The sequence below is a fragment of the Bos indicus genome, chromosome 14 (assembly GCF_029378745.1).
Source record: "Bos indicus isolate NIAB-ARS_2022 breed Sahiwal x Tharparkar chromosome 14, NIAB-ARS_B.indTharparkar_mat_pri_1.0, whole genome shotgun sequence".
Lineage (NCBI taxonomy): Eukaryota > Metazoa > Chordata > Mammalia > Artiodactyla > Bovidae > Bos > Bos indicus.
The window spans coordinates 57,744,739-57,764,015 of NC_091773.1; the positions used below are offsets into that span (position 1 = coordinate 57,744,739).

A 19,277-nucleotide genomic window follows, 5' to 3' on the forward strand; every position below is an offset into this window, starting at 1 on the left:
AAAAGAGATATTATATGGTATTTGTCTTTATCTTTCTGATTTACTTCACTTACTATCAAAACCTCTAGGTCCATTCACATCGCTGCAAATGACATTATTTCATTCTTTTTTATGGTGGAGTAGTATTCCATTGTGTATCTGTACAGCATCTTCTTTATCTGTCCATCAGTGATGAATATTTAGGTTGTTGCCATGTCTTGGCTATTATGAGTAGTGCTGCTATGAACATAGGGGTGCATATATCTTTTTAAATTACAGCTTTGTCCCAATATATGCCCAGGACTGGAATTGCTGGATTATATGACAACTCTATTTTTAGTTTTTTAAGGAACCTCCATACTGTTCTCCATAAAGGTGGGACCAATTTACATTCCCACCAACAATGTAGGAGGGTTCCACACCCTCTCCAGCATTTGTTATTTGTAAACCTTTTTAATGATGGTGATTCTGACTGGTGTGAGGTGATGTCTCATTGTAGTTTTTATCTGCATTTGTACAGTGGTGTATCCCCACTGATTGATTCTATGAGTAACATAGAAGCTTGATTCTATGAGTAGCAAGCTTTTAAAGGGAACTTGTTATCTGTTGAAGAGAGGAATAAATGAACACTGAATGGTTTACTGACATGCTGTAGGTGCTGGTTAGTTTCCAAAGAAGATTGAGTTCCTGTGTTTTATGACTTTTAGTCACGAACAAATTTTTAGTCTTCTATATCATTGTAAGCAGTCATTTTCCTTTATTACTTTTTTGTTGTTAAATTTACTTTTTCTCTCATCTCAATTGTACTAAATCCCTTGTCACCAGAGAGTGGTGAGGTGTAGAGAACCACACTGCAGATACTGTAGAGATTCTAGGGACGCTGTCAGGGGCTTGTATCCAGCAGCTTAGTCAAGCACTTGCCCTGATTAACACCTTTGGATATTCTCAGCATGTCTATGGTTTTGATTTTGGTGATAGTGTTGACTTTCTTGGGATTCTTAACCCAAGTGGCCTCTTCTGCTTCTGAGGTGTATTTGAATGTGCTGCTGCTGCTGCTAAGTCGCTTTAGTCATGTCCGACTCTGTGCAACCCCATAGACGGCAGCCCTCCAGGCTCCCCCGTCCCTGGGATTCTCCATGCAAGAACACTGGAGTGGGTTGCCATTTCCTTCTCCAATGCATGAACGTGAAAAGTGAAAATGAAAAGTGTATTCTAACTTCAATATTAATATGCTGACCTGAATGCAACAAAGTCTGATCCCACTCTACAAATTTTAGTCCAGCCATTAATACTAAGGATCTAAAAATGGGGAAATATTCAGTATTAATATACATATATCTTTTTCCAACATAAAATTGTCCTTAGAAAATTATAAATGTGTAAAATGGCTGATTGATATTTTTGATATATCAAAGTAACTTCCTCTAGAATCCAAACTGTATATTTTCAGAATTCTTTGTATGGCAAATAACAGAAACCCATCTCAAAGAGTGTAAGAATATAGTGAAGAAATCTAGAGAGAAAAATGGCTTCTAGAATATTTGTATTCAGGAATTCAGCTGATACTATAAGATTCTCTCTCTCTTTTTTTCCTTCTTCAGGCAGTTCTTCTTGTGGTACTTGAGTTAGCTGAAGACAACCCCTGACTCATATCCCGTCAACTTATTGAGTCCAGTGGAAAGAAATAGTTTCACTATTATTTATGGTGAAAAGTTAGGGAAGAATCGTAACTGAGATCCCATGCCCATTTCTTAACCAATCTCTTTGGCTAAAGCAAGAAATATTTTGATTGGGGTTTATGACCACCAGGACCACCGCTTTCATAGATGAATGGAGTGACTAGGGTTATCTCAACCACACAGCTATGGGAAAGAGTACTTCTTATACTGGAAAGGTCTCCCATACCACTCAATGTAAGCAATCATAAAGAATTCATTGCACTCTTATTTTCAGTAACTATTTTAGGAAAGTTTCATGGTTTAGATTTCTAGAAAGACAGTGGCTTCCAGAAGCCATGAGTCATAATTTGGCAGCAGCATGGATACCCAGGGGGTGTATTGGATGACTTCTATTTACAACAGATGATGCTCACTATGCTATGTGTGCCTGCTTTCTCTTTAATCTTCAAAACAACTATGATGTATGTGTTATTATTCCTCACTTTGTTATTGAAAAAGTAAATTGAAGCTGCTGTATAGCACAGGGAACCTAGCCTGGCACTCTGTGATGACCTGGAGGAGTGGAATAGGAGTGGAGAGGCAGGCTCAAGAGGAAGGGTAGAGGAGATATATATATATATATATATACATATATATATATATATTTGCATTATTGTATGGCAGAAACCAATACAAAATTGTAAAGCAATTAACCTTCAATAAATAATTAAAAATAGTAAAAAGTAAATTAACCTAGGTCACAAGCCTGGTCACACAAGTATCAGAGCCCAGTTTTGAACCCAGATGCAGTTCTGAAAACCATGTGCTTTTCAACATATGGTAATATTCTTATTTGGAAAATGTTGGTGCTTTCACAGAGCAAGCAGAAGTTTTCATTTGCTTTGCTTTCCCTCTTCCTCTCCTCCAAGAAAAAAGACATGTCACCTGTTAGAGGTCAATTTTGAGAAAGTGATCCATTATTAAAATCTAGGAATTGGGAGGCCATTAGCATTGAAAGCAGTAAGAAGGAAGGGGAAGGCATTTGCTGGTGAGCTTAAGATGGAAAATTTTATTTTTCACTTATAGAAATTAAAGGATGGAGATTTGCTGAGACTTTCCACTTCTATTTGAATTCAGAAATTTTTATTTGTCATGAACTTTATATTTTTTAGTTGGTATTATTCAATTACATCACAATTATCTATTGAATTTTTGCTCTAAGGTAAATGTTAAAAAAACAAACCTAAGTGCATAAAATATCTAATAAAATAATAAAAATATAAGTCAGTTTTAAAGATAAACAAAGTACAAAAGGGTAGACTGAAATTCAGCTAAATCAACAAATCTCACAGGCCACCCCATGTACTTTGATGGTTCTCATTCTTCTAAATGTAGAGAAAGAATGTGTTACAGCCAAGTTTAGCTCTTGTTCTTCTTTCTGCAAAATTACAGTAGACTATGAACTTGTGGTTTCTGTCCAAGTGAAAACTTCCCACGATTATGTTCCTGACATTTTACTATATATATATTTATAAAAAACATCTAATTTCTCTTCAGAAAAACTGGATTTCAAAATTAAACCTGGAAGAGTGAATAATCAAAATACACAGTCTCTCAACTATTTGTAGTAACCTTTAATGACACTTAGTTGGAGCCACCAAAAAGCAAAGGTCTTCGTTTTTACTTTTCACTTAGTAAAAGATCTATGTATAAAAATCCAAAAGCCCCAAAGGGAGCTTGATGAAGTTGTTCAATCCAGAATAGAAATCATCAGGATCCACAAGGATTTATGCAGAGAAGCCTGCATAGTTCCTCAATTCCTACAGGAGTTAGTCCTCAATCTTAGGATGGTACACTGCATTTCTATGTTCAAGGTCCCTACTTACCTTGACATCTATGCAAGTAATAATCTGTCACCCTTTCAGAACCTAAAGAACGTGCTATTTCTCAATACCACGCTGCTTTTTGCACCTGTGCCCTTACTTTCATTCATGCTATTGGGCAGAAGTCTTTACACTTTTAGGCCTAGCAAATTCTAATGCATTCTTCAAAATTCAACTCAAAATTCAGGGTACTGTTACCAATGAGAAAAATTTAAACAAAGTACCTGTTTTCCCAAAGCATTTGTAAAAATTTGTTTCCATACCTCTACTAGAGCTCTTTTTTATACATCGTGTTTTGTGGTTTAGTTGCTAAGTCATGTCCGACTCTTGCGACCCCATGGACTATAGTCTGCCAGGCTCCTCTGTCCATGGGATTCTCCAGGCAAGAATACTGGAGTGGGTTGCTGTCTCCTTCTCCAGGCGATCTTCCCAACCCAGGAATCAAACCCAGGTCTCCTGCACTGCAGGCAGACACTTTACTGATTGAGCCACCACGGAAGCCCTTTTTTATACATTAATTTACATCAAATTAAATTACATTAAATTAATTAACTGTATTTTACTTAGGGTCATTAGAGTGTAAGTTTCTCAGGAGCCGTTTTTTACTCATATTTATGCCCTCACCCTAAGAATGCCTTTGTATCATAGGTGCCCAGTTAATAGGTGGTTAATTAATTAATTACTTTTTTCAATATCTATTATATACAAAACATTAGTCACTCAGACATAAAAGTACCTCTGACTCCAGGAAGTTTGCAACCTGTTTGCCAATGCAAGGTACAGAAAATAGTAATAATAATAAAAATAGTATAAAATATATAACATATATTATATGCCAGAGAGTATTCTAAGTGTTTTATATGTATTAATTCATTTAATTCTCATTATAGAACCTATGAAATGCATACAATTTTTCAATGAGTAACTGAGGCACAGTAAGAATAAGGAATTCATATCAGGCATGTGGTGAAACTGGAACAGAATCCCAGGAAGTCTGGCTTTAGAGTTACTCTCAACCTATATATTGTACTATAAGTGACCTAATGATAACAACAATTAAACTTAATGGATTAAATTCCATTTGGAATACTAAATATTAAAATAACTATACATTATATTAATGTGCTAAGTTGCTTCTGTCGTGTCTGACTCTGTGTGACCCTATGGACTATAGCCCACCAGGCTCCTCTTGTCCATGGGATTCTGTCCTTGGGCTTTCCCAGGCAAGAATACTGGAGTAGGTTGCCATTTCCTACTCCAGGGGATTTTCCTGACTCAGAGATCGAACCTGTGTCTGTTATGTCTAACCTGCATTGGCAGATGGGTTCTTTACCCCTAGCACTATCTGTGAAGCCCCATTATATTAATAGTACATGTAAAATATCTATAAAAACATTCTATAATTCTTTAATCTGATTTCTCCTCTTAAATACTATTTAACCTGTAGAAACTGCTACAAGCTTCCCCTCAGGGGACCCTCAGGAGAAAAGGAGGTCTTGGTTCCAATTACCACCCACTTTCAACCATTATAGCTCTGCCTTTATTTCTTTTCTATGTTGGGGCTCCATGTAGAATTGTGTCTACTAGTCAAGTGAAGGAGAAGGCAATGGCACCCCACTCTAGTACTCTTGCCTGGAAGATCCCATGGACGGAGGAGCCTGGTAGGCTGCAGTCCTTGGGGTCACTAAGAGTTGGGGGCAGGAGGAGAAGGGGACGACAGAGGATGAGATGGCTGGATGGCATCACTGACTCAATGGATATGAGTCTCAGTGAACTCCAGGAGTTGGTGATGGACAGAGAGGCCTGGCGTGCTGCGATTCATGGGGTCGCAGAGTCGGACACGACTGAGCGACTGATCTGATCTGATCTGAGAGACTTCACTTTCACTTTTCACTTTCATGCGTTGGAGAAGGCCATGGCAACCCACTCCAGTGTTCTTGCCTAGAGAATCCCAGGGACGGGGGAGCCTGGTGGGCTGCCATCTATGGGGTCACACAGAGTTGGACATGACTGAAGCGACTTAGCAGCAGTCAAGTGAAGGTATATTGAAAAATATTTATATATGTGAGTAGATCAGATAAAAACAGAAAATAAAGTAGAATGTGCCTTCTCAGATCATCCACCTCCCTCTTTCTCCTGTTCCCCATGTTAAGACAACCACCCCCACAGCCACTATCAAAACTCAAGCTACGCTAAAGTGAAAAGTGAAAGTGTTGGTCAGTCATGTCTGATTCTTTGTGACCAGATACTGTGGTCCACCAGACTCCTTTGTCCGTGGAATTCTCCAGGCAAGAATACTAGAGTGGGTAGCCATTCCCTTCTTCAGGGGATCGTCCCATCCCAGGGATGCTGCATTGCAGGCAGATTCTTTATCATCTGAGCCATCAGGGAAGGAGTTAACCTAACCCTTCCCTGAACTAGTTAAGAGGTGTTTCCAAACTGTGCCTTTATTAAGTTTTGTTGTCTGAACCTCTACCCTGCTTCCCTGTTCTGTCAGCAGGATGTTCAGATATGTACTTGATCACCTCCATTTCTTGTTTACTATCCCTTATTTAACCTTGGATTTGATACTAAGCCCATGCTTCGTCCAGTTCTCGCTGCTCTGGTCCTACTTTCTGTATCATTGCAGGTAAAACTTCTGCTCTGGCCTTGGACATCACACTGGGGTCAATTCTGCTCACCAGTACTCAACAGAAAATCAAACATCTGCAGGGCCTAGATTGGACCTGGGGTGTAGGCTTTTCATAGAGGTGTCAGCTTCTTTTTTTTATTAAGATTCTTATATTTTTAAAAAATGAACTTCTGGTGGAAGTTTAAAACACTGCTGGATGTTTGAGCTCCAGAGGCTTACTACAGCCAGCACCATTGCAACTGATTTTCTGACATGTTATCTCTTCCAAACTCGTGTAGGAAACAAATACATGGTCACTCACCTCTTCTATTACTCTTTTCCATGATAGGATCTTAGATATGAGGCTCTTTTTGTACATGGTGTTGTCCTCAACTCCAGAAACTATAACACACTGGCTTTAGAGACACGTAAGTTAAAATACAGCCAGAAAGTAGAAAAAGCTAATCGACAAGATCTTGAAACCCTTATATAAGGTTACCAGACAAAGTGTCATAATAGTATCAGTTATCATAAGTAGCATCACATGGTAGTCTTTTAATAATCTTTAACAACATTATATGCTTAGGATAGACTGGATGACCAAGAATACAACTCTCCAATATTACTGAGAGTGATATTGTGTTGTGTGAACACACTTCCATGAAGCTTTCTAACTGAGGAAGAGACACAAGTACCCCTGGACTGTAAATGAGTTGGACTGAATAGAAAATGTATAGAAAGGGAGAGAGCTGGGAAAGAGACACAGAGCTGAAAATCAAAACAGCATGAACATCAGATTCTGAGAAGTGAAATCCAGTAGGCAGTCTGAACATCTTTCCAAGACAAGAATCATGAGGTCCCTAAGGTCACAGGAAAGGTGTAAAGACATCTGTAAGTAATCCCAACACAGAGTATCTCTGATATGCCCTGGAGAAATCATATGTACAGCTTAAAAAATGGTGAATTAGAGGAAGTACTCTCAGAAGAAGTGTCTTCCCATACAGAGAACACAAAGAACAACATGCCTAATACTCATTCAATTCTTTTTAGGAAAATTTGGGAGATTCTTAACAGCACTTGGGATTCAGTTATCTAATCATATCCATTATGATTCAGTTATCTAATCATATCCATTTAACAGTTCTTTAAATACACTTGTCTACTTTCTCTTTTCCTTCCTTCATCCCTCTCTTCCACCCTCCCTCCTTTCCTACCTTGTTCAACAAATATTTATTCAATTCACATTCTACATTTGGAACTTTGATAGGTCGTTCATGTCTTTATGCACTATTTTCCCAACATAACAGCCCAGCCCACACTCTTTGGTGTATATGATTATACTCAATGGATCTTAAAGTCATACAGCCTTGAATTGAATTGAATTGTATTGAATCAAATTGAATTGAGGAATTGAATTCAACTGTGAATCCAACTTGGGAACATTACTTAATCATTCATCTGCTATACTTTTTGATAGTTACGTATCCATCTCCCAGGTGTGGGATAAATTTTAAATGAGACAATCCATGTATAAAATTTAATATTATACCTGACATACAGTAATTGCTCAATAAATCTTAGTTGTTATTATCATTATTGTTTTTAAGATTCATCATGGCCTCATTTTAAACCTCTATGAACTAGCCCCTAACATTCAACTAACCTTCCTCCAAGGTCCCAGAGCATCCCATGTGTGGTCAATACAGGGATGTATCACTTATATTTCCCTGAAGAAAGAACTTCCTTCCCAGCTTACAGGGATGATGGCCATCAGAAAGTCTTTAGCTGATAGAGAAGACCTTCTCCAAGGCCATGACCTTCTTAGGGTACCCCTATATCCAGCCACTGAGCAGAGTAAGAGATTTAAAGACCCAGCCTAGCATGGAACAGCTCTGATGGGCGATTAATACTTGCTCCAGAATGTTCTGCCATGTTGGTCAACACTTTGGCAGATGGGCATCAGTTTGACTTTTTCCCCTGCCCAAGCCTGTTTCCACCCCCCATTCTTGCACAGGTGTTCATCACAAATAATAAACATCTTGCACCCACAACTCCCATGTCAGCACCTGCTTTTAGAGAGCCGAACCTGAGACCCCACAGTAGCTGTGTTCCATTCATTTGCCTCCTGATGGACTGTCTGATCCTTGAGGACAAAGGAAGTCCTATTTAGTTCTGTATACCCAGCACCTAGCTAGTGATGATTATATATTAATGCTGAGATATGTGCTGAACTTAGTTGCTCAGTCATATCTGACTCTTTGCAATCCCATGGACTGTAGCCTGCCAGACACCACTGTCCATGGGGATTCACCAGGCAAGAATACTGGAGTGGATTGCCATGCACTACTCCAGGGGATCTTCCCAACCCAGGGCTCGAGCCCAGGTCTTCTGCATGGCAGGCAGATTCTTTACCATCTGAGCTACCAGGGAAGCCCTGACAATAATTATATAGGAAACACTCAGTGAGGAGTTGTACATTGAATGAATGAAAAATAAGTAAGGAGTTAGCTTGAGGGCTTCCCTGGTGGCTCAGATGGTAAGGAATCTGCCTGCCATGCAGGAGACCTGGGTTTAATACCTGGGTTGGGAAGATTCCCTGAAGAAGGAACTGGCAAACCACTCCAGCACTCTTGCCTGGAGAATCCCATGGACAGAGGAGCCTGGCAGGCTACAGACCATGGGATCGCCAAAGAGTGGGACACAACTGAGTGGCTAACCCTTTCCTTAGCTTAAAAGAAAAGCTATTTTAAATGTGTTCAGGGAAATTGAATCACCATAAAAATGATTATTCTGTTTCATGTTAACTTAAAATGCTTCCCGTGAATGAAGCAGAAGTTTTTTTAATAAACTGTATGTACAGAGGTAGAAGAAGCAAATTTTATCAGTGCATTCAACACTGCTCTGGATAGAATCCTCTTAACCTTTTAACAACTGCAGAAACTTTCTTTCTGGTGCTTACTATATGTAGTTGGAGGAATCAAATAAGAACAATGTATGTACGACATCTGGTGGCTCCCAGATAATGTTACATCGACCTTGTCTGGAGTCTGAGCTGCACAGCTTGGTGATCATATTAGTCTGAACATTTTCTTACATTGAAACCCTCTCCAAGATTAACATGGTCTGCCAGTGCTGGTAGAATGGGAATTATTAAATTTACCAAAGATGCCAGTCGTGATGAACATTAACAGCCCTATTCTTTAAATCCTTTGATTTATATTGTCTTCAGAATCAATAATCATTCATCCAATTAAACGTTCTTGGTCTGGGCCTCTGGCCAATTCTGTGTCATAGGAGGTGATAAGACCCATTAGCTCTAAGCCTTAAATTAACCAGCATCAGACCCAAGGGAAGAATGTTGCACAAATGACCCACCTCCCTTCTAATTCCAAACTTTCATGACTGATGCTAGAAAATATCTTCGTTAAACTGCTGCTTGTCTGGTCAGCAGGACAGAATTGGCTGTTAAAAGGAATAAAACTTAAGATCTCATGATACTTCTTCAACTTTTGTAAATGGAAGTTAGATTTTAAAAAGGTACATTTAAAAAATCAAATGTTATGTGACCTAATATAAACTTATGCAGACATAAAGCATCTAGAGGTAGGAAGAGTAGAATAAAAATCATAGAATCATTTATATGCTTTGGATGATATTGTTACAGTAACACAGTCTGGTGACCAACACATTGACTTGATTTTTAAAATATTCTGAAAAAAGGGAGAGCAAACTTTTGATTTATTAACAGGGAGCAGGACTAAAGGTGAGATTATGTTTATTTGTGTAATTGTCTCTTTCTACCCTTGATTTTGTATGTATTCTTACAGCTTTTGTTGAAAAGATTTAAGTAGTTAATAGATATGTAGATGATACATCCGGGAAACTGGGAGAAGAATCAAATTAGACTTTAGGAAACATTTGCTAAGTAGCTGCAGATTCTTTAGGAAACAAAAGAGATCCAGTAAAGCTAGGTTAATGTTTGGTGCAGTTCACACAGATTTGAGCATATGCTACTTTGTAACGGGCTAAACTGTAGACTTTTCTTTGAACCACAAATCCTCAAAAATAAGAACTGATGAAAAGGGTCAGCAAAGTTAAATCACCATGGAAATCCAGGCAGTTTTACACTCTTCACTTTCAAAGTTGACAAGTGTCATTGGGTTAAGGTCAACACTGGTATTCAAATAAGAATGTAATCTACTTTCCTTATAACTAAAGCCTAACAAACATTTTTAGAATATTTCATTAATGAAAATTTCAACATAACCTCAGTCTTTTGAATTTTGTTCTACTATCAATAAACATGAAGACTTTTTCTCCAAAATGATACTGGAAGAGATCTCTTTATTGGTTTTCATCTTGGCACATGAATTGGCTAAATTAAAATTACCAGAATTTATTGAACATGGATTTAGAGAAAAGCCAGGAAATTTTCTGGGTCAGGTTACCTCAAAGCCTATTTTATTCTACTCATTTCACCATGACTTGTGTACAATCTTATGACTAGAGAGGTGACTATTAACAGTTTGTTTAGTCAAGAGATGATGGAACAGTTTTTGTGATCATTGCCTCCTTGAACCCATGCTAGAAGTTCATGGATTAGTAACCTTGTCCAGATATGGACATTTGTGTGTTGGTTTTTATCATGTTTTTATTTATCACACCATTAGTAATGTTGAACTTTGAATTTAAAATCTTTTTCAAAAATTACCCTCATTTCTTCCTGTTGTAAACATCTGTAGAACTGGACTGGTATGAGATTGTATCTCATTCTCACATGCCTGAATTTATCTTATTTAGAAAAATTTTAGTATAAAAATGCGGTGTTTTAAATGTAGCTAATTGATGACCTCATGAAAATCAAACCCTAATTCTTTTCCTAATTAATTTTCTATTGGAGTACAGTTGCTTTACAATGTGTTAGTTTCTACCATACAGCAAAATGAATCAGCCATACGTATACTTATATCCTCTCCCTTTTGGACTTTCTTCCCGTTCAGGTCACCACAGAGCATTAAGTAGAGTTCCCTGTGCTATAAGTACATTCTCATTAGTTATCTATTTTACATATAATATCAATAGCATATAAATGTCAGTCCCGATTTCCCAATTCATCCCACCTTCCCTTTCCCCCCTGGTATCCATACAATTGTTCTCTATATCTGTGTCTTTATTTCTGCTTTGCAAATAGGACCATCTATATGGCACCCCACTCCAGTACTCTCGCCTGGAAAATCCCACGGACAGAGGAGCCTGGTAGGCTGCAGTCCATGGGGTCGCTAAGAGTCGGACACGACTTCACTTTCACTTTCACTTTTCACTTTCATGCATTGGAGAAGGAAATGGCAACCCACTCCAGTGTTCTTGCCTGGAGAATCCCAGGGACGGGGGAGCCTGGTGGGCTGCCGTCTATGGGGTCGCACAGAGTCAGACACAACTGAAGCGACTTAGCAGCAGCATACCATTTCTCTAGATTGCACATAAACTTGATTCTAATTTTACCATCAAAATTCCATAAATGCAGATCTAAAAAAAGAAAATATGTGGACATGATTATTTTAAAAAGAATACGTACAAAAATCCCCACCTTGTTTCTATTTTTAATGTATTAGCATTTTATAAAGTAGATAAAAGAGATCCAGCACAAAAATGAGCTAGGGACAGGATGCATGCTATAAAGAAGACGATCAAGGATCTAGGCAGAGCAGTCAGCATATGGGAGAGTCGAGTGCCAAATGATAAAGGAACCATCAGCTGGAAAACTGTAACAACAACACAGGGGCTGGAATTCACCTGTCAGCTGGGTCTCTGTTATGGATCTTTCCCTTCCACTTGTGAAACTACATGCCCTAAGACAACTTCTTAAATATTTCTGTGCCTCTTTTCTGCTCTGTAAAATGCAGGTAAAAAGTACCAACATCTTGGAGTATTACATATGACAGTTCTCATAAGGCACTTAAAATGTGGCCCATAATTGGCATGTGAGACATGGTAGTCATTATCATTATGAAAAAGGATTGTGACAGATCAAATATTAAACAAAATTCTAAAAAATAATAATTAGCAAAGACCTTCAGATAATAATTGTGAGGTTGAACAGAATGAAATTCGATGTGTTAAAGGAAGAGAGCTTTTTCTTCAAAATTAAGGGGAGAAGAAATTGTTCTTTTGCAGATTAAATAAATATATGTAAATCTTTATTCTAATCATTGGAAAGTATATAAACAAATACTATTTGTCTTTCAGTGTTATTAATGGTAGTGGTAAACATTAAATTCTATATGGCCAAAGCTTGGAATAAAATACCAAGGATTGAGCTTGAAAAAACAAGCAGAATTCTTGTTAAAAAATGCCAACTTCCTCTTCCAGCATTTTTATGTGAACTAAGGGAAATGTTTATTGTCCACTAGAGAGGTTCACAGAGAAATGTCCATATTTAAGTTCTTTTATCAAAAAAAGAGAGGAAATTATTTGAGGGAATAAAAAGTGTGAGGGTGGGGGTAATCCATGTTCACAATGGAACATGGATTCCAAAGGTTGTGTAGGAAATGACAGAATATTGTCACAGTTGGGGGAAGAGTGAAAAAATAGTAAGTAGTAAGGAAGACCATAATACTACTAAAGATAAATGGAAAATAGGAGAAGGAAAAGTTTGGGGAGAGAAAAATAAGTACAGAATTAAATCATCTCACATGCCCTATATTTGGTGCAAATTATATTGGTTTTGAAATTGGCTGAAGTTTCCAGACACTATCTGAGTTGGTCTCAGAGAAATAATGAAGGCCACTGGAGTGGGTAGCCGTTCCACTCTCCAGGGGATCTTCCCAGCCCAGGGTCAAAGCCAGGTCTCCCACATTGCAGGTGGATTCTTCACCAGCTGAGCCACAAGGGAAGCCCAAGAATACTGGAGTGGGAGCCTATCCCTTCTCCAGAGGATCTTCCAGACTCAGAAATCAAACCAGGGTCTTCTGCACTGCAGGCAGATTGTCTACCAACTGAGCTATCAGGGAAGCCCAGTGAAGGCTCAGGAAGGCTGGTACCAATCGCACCAAATGCACGGGACAGGTGAGCATCAGACACAATGCCATGTGTTCCCTAATCCCCGTCTGTCTTTCCTCCTGACCTCACAGCTAGATCCAGTTTCCACCATGTCTGGCAGTGAGATGGTGCAAGGAAACTGAATTATGCCAAACAGGGTGTGGAAGTTTTATGCACATCATGAACATCATGTACACTGTTCTTGCACTAGCTCCTTTGAAAAAAACAAACTATGCACCCTTTTCTTACCTCTTCCCTCATCTGCCAGCTGTATACAGAGGACTCGGGAAGACTCTGGGGCTCTGGGGGAGGATGCAATTATTATTTGGAAAGGGTTTGAGTCATATAATGACAGTGTGGATCCCAGTTGTCCCATATTAAAACCTTCATTTCACTGTGTTAGGAGCAAAAAAGACAAGCTTTCATTGTGCCAAGACATGGAGACTTTATGAATGTCAGTAAGCATCCCCTGATGAGAACAATGAATAAACCCCTGGGTTTGGCAGAGTGTAAGTAATTGATAACCTTGAATAAATTTCTAAAGAATAGCGAAATTGAAACCATAGTTGCAATACATTCAAGAGAAAATACAGACACACAATTGCTTGGGGAGTTTTGCTGTGAAAGCAGAAAATTATATATAATACACACACATACAAACATACATATGTGTATAAAAACAGTAGCCAATTGATATGTATATGAAGGGTACAGTAGGTACAATAATAATCCCCTAAAGATATCTACATTCCAGTCTTCAGAACCTATGAATATGCTAAGTTACCTGGCAAGGGAAAATTAAGGTTGCAGAAAGAATTAGGCTGCTAATCAGCTGACCTTAAAGTTAGGAGATTTCCAGGTGGGCCCAATTAAACACATGAACCTTTAAATAGGGGAGAAGGCAGCAGAAGACTCAGAAGCGGAGGGAAGATGCCCTGAGAAGGACTCGATGGCTATTCCTGGCTTTGGATATGGAAGGGGGCTGCTGCTGCTGCTACTAAGTCACTTCAGTCAACAAATAGCTCAAACTGAGGGAGATGGAATGACAAGAGGCCTCTGGAGGGAACACATTCCCACTGACACCCGGTTTCAACCCATTGAGACGCCTTTTGGACTCTGACCTCCAAAACAGTAAGATGATAAATTTGTATTAAGTTTGTGGTAATTAGTTAACAGCAACTCTAGAAATTTATACAGGAGAGAAGCTCATTATAACAAAGGCGACCCAAAATAACATGTTTAAGAATATACTTTATAAGGAATTATTGCTTCTAAATGAAGAAAATTACAAAATTTTACTGCAAATTGTAAAAGAAAATCCAAATAATTGGAGAAACATCAAATGCTTCCAAATAGGAAGGCTAGATACTATAAAGTTGGTCAGTGTTCTCAGACTTAGGAATAGCTTTAATGCAATTGTACTCATACCATTCAAGGCCCTATGTATCACTCAGGACTAATATATCTAGCTTGAACTAGACTTTTTAAGTGATTTTTGTTTTGGAATAGTAAGTAAATTAGAAAACATTGAGAATTTGGATGCTCTCGGACTCTCATCTCTGCTCTCTACAAATTAATGTCATTGCTTTCTGTAGCTGACTTGGTTTATTTCTACTCTTGAGAGGGGGAGGGGAATGGCTTCCCTGCAAAATAGTCATTAAGCTCATTGGTCCAGCCTGTCACATATCTGAATGGCCTGTGTGGTTAGAGGTATGGGGCATCATAATTAGCCTAATCAAGGACACTTGACAATCTGGTGGCCAGAGAAGGTGGGCCTGTTACCAGAAGGAGGAGAGATACAAAGAATAGGTACTCAGCATAGAACTCTACTTCTAAAAATCTACCATAGGAAGTAAAAGTGCAGAAAAAATACTTATGGAAAATGTTTTTCATCATTGTATTATTTATAAAAGTTATTGAAATGATCTAAATCTCCAACAGTAATAAGTAGTAAATTAAATTATGGTCTACTCACACGATGAAATACTTTGGAGTCATTAAAAATATTTTCCATGAGTGTTTAGGACTGATAGAATTCAAAATCCATGGAGAAATACTCATAAAATATTAAGTTAACAAAAATGGAATACAAAAAAGTACATTATGATCCAATGTTTCAAAAAAAACTCTATTTAATTCACCAAATACTAACAATATGTATGTATAGATAATGAGATTACATTTTTCTTTAGCTTTTTCTGTATTTCCTGATAAATAGCCTAAAGTAACTTATACAGCTTATAAACTGACCTATAAAACTGCCTTTGTAAACTGTGCAAATATGCAGCAAGGGTAGGCAAACACGTCTCTTGCTACTAGAACCCAAGGCTCTAATCCAGTGGCTCTCAAGTCTAATCAGGCATCACAACCACCTTATTAGAACACAAATTACTGTGCTCCGTCCCAAGAATCATCTTCTGATTCAACAGGTCTGTGGTATGAACTGAGATTTGCATCCATAGCAAGTTTCTGTGTGATGTTGATGTTAAAGGTCTGGGCATCATTGTTTGAGAACCACTGTTCATCGTGTCTGACTACATGCAGTTCCTTGAACAGACTGCTTATATGCACTTCTGAGCATTCGTCTAGCTTCTCCTCCTTCAAACCTCAGCTCTACCACAGTACCTTCTTGCTTGCCTAAATCCTCCATGTTCAAGAATCAGCCAAGGTACAACCTTTCCTGAGAGGTTCATTCCTTAAATTTTTCATCAGGATCAAGTGCTTTTCCCATCTGCTCTCAAAGCTCTCAGAGCTAACTTCTATCAGCCTCCCCCAGGGTCTGCAAGTCCCTAGTTATAACCCCTAACGTAGTGATTAGTGAACGAATGAAACTATTTTTTTGATCTACAGTTATGTAAGGTCCTTCTCATTGCTATGCAATTAAATTGTAAAAATCAGTAAAACTGAGGCTAACAGTGTTTAGCTTACCTTTTCAAGGTCAACCAGATAGTTAATGGCAAGGTCAAGTCTTGACTGCAGGTTACCTTGTTGCAAGTCCTATATTTTCTGTTTTATTTCTTGCTGTTCCCCAATCATAGATGCTGTATGCTACACATCTAAACTTTTATGTTTCCAAGATCCACTGCAGTGAGATCAACTTGGTTTAAAAAAAATGAATCTGAAGCCTGCATCCTCACAAAGAGCCACCAGTATAACAGGAAAGAAGACAAAAGGGAAATGATTCTTGTTTTTATTTTATTTTGCCTCTGTTAGCGAAATTAGGTGGTTTTTTTTCCTGGTAACAGTTTTATTAAGAGATAAATTACCTATTACACAACTCACTCATTTAAAATGTACAACTCAATGATTTTTCAGTAATTCTGAGTTGGTACAAACTTCATCACAATTAATTTTAGAACATTTTTATTATGCCCCCCAAAAACCAATTCCCATTAGCTGTCACCCTCCAGCCCTATCCCTCTAGTTCTAGACAACCTCTGGTATCTCTCTAGAGATTTGCCTCTCCTGGGCATTTCATGTAAATGGAGTCATGAAATATGTGGTATTTTGTGACAAGCTTCTTTCACTTGGCATAATGGTTTCAAGGTTCATCCATGTTGTAGCGTGTATCAATAATTGGTTCCTTTTAATTTCACTGTATAATATACACCATATTGTATCTGTTCACCAGATGCACATTTGGGTTGTTTCCACATTTTGACTATAAAGAAAAATGCTGCTACAAATGTCTGTGTACCAATTTTTGGTGGGCATATATTTTCATTTCTCTTAGGTATACAACTAAAAAAATTAAAGTTGCTGAATTACATAGTGACTCTATTTAATCTTTTGAGGACCCTCAGGCTGTTTTCCAAGATGATTGCCTCACTTAAATTAGTTTTTTTTTTAAGTGTATTTGTTCAAACATTTAGTAAGTTTTATTTGAACTGTGAGAAACCTAATTAAACCAAATACTCACTTTTGGGTCAGTTATGCATTGTCAAATCGATACAACTGTAATCTCCTGGGTCTCTGTAGGGTAGGGCTTCTAAATCATCACTCTCCCACCCTGCCCCGCCCCACCATTTCTTCAACAAGGTCCATCCATCAGCTATGGCTGATTTATCATTTCACTCAATGCTTTGTTGTTGTTTAGTTGCTAAGTCATGTCTGACACCTTGTGACCCCACGGACTGTAACCCATCAGGCTCTTCCATTGATGGGATTTTCTAGGTAAGAATACTGTAATGGGTTGACATTTCCTTCTCCAGGGGATCTTCCCAGATCAGGGCTTAAACACGTGTCTGCTGCATTGCAGGCAGATTCTCTACCACTCAATGCCTATCACTATTTCTGAAAGCCTGAAGTAAGGCCTAATTGAGCAGGAATAGAAGTTATATGAGAAATTGAAACTACTCTTATATGAGTATTTTCATACAAGAAATTGCAGAAGCCTTCATAGAAGAAATTGAAAAAGCCTATTTTCATACAAGAAATTGAAACATGTGTGTTTGTTCAACCAGCAGACCATGTTTGACCCTGATTTTTCACTGGTAATTATTTGTTGCCTCTTGATGTATTTCTGCTGAATTTATGGAAAGTATCACTCCATTAGAATCTGTTTCCCATTGAAAAAATATTTACCTATGATCACATAAAGATTGTTCTTTTATTCATGTTTCAATTAGGCTTTTCTGTAATCAGTTAGGTCTCTTCTAAAAGAACAGAACTCTGAGATCTTGTATCCTCAGGAAGTAACTCATCATTCCTTACCAGAACTGCTGGCCTTGGGCATCATCTCCTGGGTTTATTTGGTTTGGGCAAGAATTGTGCCAAGGTTTTAGTTTAGGCCTCTTTTTTATGTGAATTCTTGGGAATACTCATATTCAGTAGGAAGAATGAATTCTCAAGTGGTGTTTTTTTTTTTTTTTAAAGACATGGTATGATGCTTTCACAACAAGGGCTTCATTTTTAAAGATGTGTTTCTTTGAAAGAATCCTTGATAAACAAGAGTGGGAGTGAGGAGGAGGCCAGTTGGACTTTGGAATTGGTGACTCTTTGTTTTCTGGAGTAGGAGAAGGAAGGAGAAATAGGGAAGTTTTCCAGACTATTCCAAGATGTGGCATTTGCCAGGATCTGTAGATTTCCCTCGTTCTCTCCTCCCTCAAGACGTGGCACCAACATGTCTTATTAGTTGCAATCAGTCATATAGAGGCAAACCAATTCCCCAAATAAATGGGTATGAATGAATAGAAAATCTATTTTGCAAAATGTTTCAAGTTAGGAAAGAAGTGGGGAGGGCAACTTATAAACCTATTACATTGAGATTTAAGGTCTATTTGTTGTTGTTCAGTCACTAAGTCGTGTCTGACTCTTTGTGACCCCATGAACTGCAGCATGCCAGGCTTCCCTGTCCTTCACTATCTCCCAGAGGTTGCTAAAACTCTTGTGCATTGAACTGGTGATGCCACCCAACCATCTCATCCTCTGTTGCCCCCTTATCCTCTTGCCCTCAATCTTCCCCAGCATCAGGGTCTTTTCCAGTGGGTTAGGTCTACGCATCAGGTGGCCAAAGTATTGGAGCTCCAGCATCAGTCTTTCCAATAAATATACAGGGTTGGTTTCCATTAAGATTGACTGGTTTAATCTTGCTTTCCAAGGGACTCTCAGGAGTCTTCTCCAGCACCACATGTTGAAAGCGTCAATACTTTGGCACTCAGCCTTTTTTATGGTACAACTCTCACATCCATGCGTGACTACTGGAAAAATCATAGCTTTGACTCTACTGGCCTCTGTTGGCAAAGTGATCTCTGCTTTTTAATACACTGTCTAGGTTTGTCATAGCTTTTCTTCCATGGAGCAAATGTCTTAATTTCATGGGTGCAGTCACCATCTGTAGTGATTTTGGAGCCCAAGAAAATAAAATCTGTCATTGTTTCTACTTTTTCCCATCTATTTGCCATGAAGTGATGGGCCCAGATGCCATGATCTTAGTTTTTTGAATGTTGAGTTTTAAGCCAGTTTTTCACTCTCCTCTTTCACCCTCAGGAGGCTTTTTTGTTCTTCACTTTCTGCCATTAGAGGGGTATCTTCTGCATATATGAGATTGTTGATATCTCTCCTGGCTATCTTGATTCCAGCTTGTGCTTCATCTAACTGGGCATTTTG

General features: G+C 38.3%; 1 long non-coding RNA gene across 1 annotated transcript in view; it reads left to right on the top strand.

Moving 5' to 3' along the window:
• The window catches only part of LOC139186952 (uncharacterized), a 264,026-nt gene that overhangs the window by 117,442 nt on the left and 127,307 nt on the right, over window positions 1–19,277 (top strand). The window contains exon 3 of the long non-coding RNA XR_011570640.1: window positions 14,063–14,300. This is a non-coding gene — a long non-coding RNA (uncharacterized lncRNA). The remainder of the gene's footprint in view (window positions 1–14,062; window positions 14,301–19,277) is intronic.